Source organism: Bison bison, unplaced genomic scaffold (assembly GCF_000754665.1).
Source record: "Bison bison bison isolate TAMUID 2011002044 unplaced genomic scaffold, Bison_UMD1.0 scf7180017855059, whole genome shotgun sequence".
In the NCBI taxonomy this organism is placed as follows: Eukaryota; Metazoa; Chordata; class Mammalia; order Artiodactyla; family Bovidae; genus Bison; species Bison bison.
In genome coordinates this window covers 13,792-16,086 of record NW_011485632.1, presented here as the reverse complement: position 1 = coordinate 16,086, position 2,295 = coordinate 13,792, and the positions used below count along the sequence as shown (strand labels likewise).

The 2,295-nt window shown below is 38.4% G+C and overlaps 1 protein-coding gene across 1 annotated transcript in view; it reads left to right on the top strand.

Moving 5' to 3' along the window:
- Window positions 1–2,295, top strand: part of SHROOM4 (shroom family member 4) — an 11,335-nt gene that overhangs the window by 4,180 nt on the left and 4,860 nt on the right. The gene's annotated exons all lie outside the window — the stretch shown is intronic.

The following is a 2,295-nucleotide window of genomic DNA, read 5'->3' as shown; positions in this document are numbered from 1 at the left end:
AGGATCGTCAGCAGTAGGAGATGGAGGGCAAGCTGCAATTTCACTCACGCCTGACGTTGATGGCACAGATTCTGGTTCCTTGCTGGATTCAATTCTATCTACCATCTTGAAAAAAACAGTTCAGTGATGTCTAGTAGTAGCTCTTTTATTTTCGTCATAGATGACCTGGTAGCCCTAGATTGCATTCTGAATGCCTGCTGCAACCTTTGTTTCATTCTACATTCTACATTCAGGTCCTGTGCTTCAAAAACTAACAGTGCCTCCTCAAATAAAGAAAATCCCTCTGGCGTTTCCTACATCGTGTATCTCTTCAGTTATTCTTCCTCTTGTCACTCTGCTCTCTCAGTTACTTTCACTTTTGTTCCCATCATTACTGCTTGGCACTTCTTAGCAGTACTGCTTTTATGCTTGCTTCTGGATATCCTGTGCTTGAAATAAAGATACTGTACTACTGTACTCTACACAGTACTGTACCGTAAAGTACAGAAAAGCACAACCACTGTAGAGGATGCATGCACCTGACAATGTACACCAGACATGTGAACTGACTTACATGATTGGACATGCGAACATGGTATTTGCATCTTTGAAACTTGAATGTCCGTATGTAGGGGACTTACTGCATTGCCTTTCATTTCCTGCTTTAAAACTATTTGGAGCTGTAAAATTTGCAAATGTCTCCCAGGTTTTGCTTCCAGAGGTCTGACTTTTCTGAGAGCAGAAATCCTTTCCCTTTGCTCCAGTATGAAGAAGAGACCCAGGTCTAAATTGGCTGTAACTATACACCCTAGTTATGATCTACATCCCTAATACAAGCCACCACCATCCCCCATGGTATTTCTAGGACTTCCCATGCCACTGCCTGCTTTAAAACTATTTGGAGCTGTAAAATTTGCAAATGTCTCCCAGGTTTTGCTTCCAGAGGTCTGACTTTTCTGCTCTTCTGAAGGACAAATCCTTTCCCTTTGCTCCAGTCTGAAGAAGAGACCCAGGTCTAAATTAGCTGTAACTATATACCCTAGTTATGATCTACATCCCTAACACAAGCCACCACCATCCCCCATGGTATTTCTAGGACTTCCCATGCCACTGCCAGCTCACTGCCAGACTACTTCCCCATAGCTTTCCTAGTGCCACCTTTTGGCTGGTGCATTCAAACCAGAAGTTAATTCCTGTGTTGAACTGTTGATGCATAGACTGACACTTCTGAATGACTTAGCATATGTAATTGCTCAGTACATATTCTTTGTTGAAACAAGGGAATTCCCTGGTGGTTCTGTGGCTTGAACTTGCACTTCCACTGCAGAGGGCAAAGGTTTGATTCATGGCCGGGGTACTAAGATCTTGTATGCTGCCTATGGCACAGCCAAATAAAAAAGGAAAAAGAAAGACACTTAGGGGTAAAAGAAGCCTTACACAAGAGAGTATGTACTCTACTATCCCTTCATATAAAGTTATAAAACAGCTAATCTATAGGAAAAAAATTTCAAAACAGTGGTTGCCTGTGGGAGGTGTCACAGAGATTACCTGGGAAAGAGCATGAGGAAATTGTTGTGTGATGATCTATATCTTGAAAAGAGAGTTACACAGGTGTATACATTTTCCCAAACTCAGCAGATGTATACTTAATGTTCGTGCATTTACTGAAAGTAAATTTTGCCTAAAATATTGTAAACAAATATAGAACTTTATTTAATGGATATGTATGCTTGAGTTTTTGAAATGCATTGATCTATGCAGCTTATTTTCTAGTTTTCAGCATATAGGTGTTACACATATTTGTTATATTTATCTCTTAAGATTGCATGTTTCAATGCCATTGTAAATAATATTGTTTTCTTAAGATCAAATTAAAATTCTTTACTACCATATAGAAATGCTATTTAATTTTGTATATTGGCCTTGTATCCTGCAACCTTGCCAAACTCACTTTTCTTGGTAGATTTTAAAAGATTTTCTACAATCATGTCATCTGCAAATGGTTTTGTCTTCATTTCCACTGTGTATGGCTTTTCTAGGAGAAGGGGTCCTATTGCACTCCCTAAGACCTTCAATACAGTGTTTAGTAGAAGTGGTGAGAGCAGATACTGTTGCTTTGTTCCCAATTTTTTATTATTAAGTTTGATGTTAACTGTAGATTTTTTGGTAGGTGCAGGTTGAAAATATTCCCTTTTATTCCTAGTTTATTGTGTTAGCTTTTATCAAGTGTGGATGTTGGATTTGTTTTTTCAAATACTTTTTCTGTATCTATAGAGATGATCATAAAGTTTTTCTCTTTTAATCAATTGATATAGT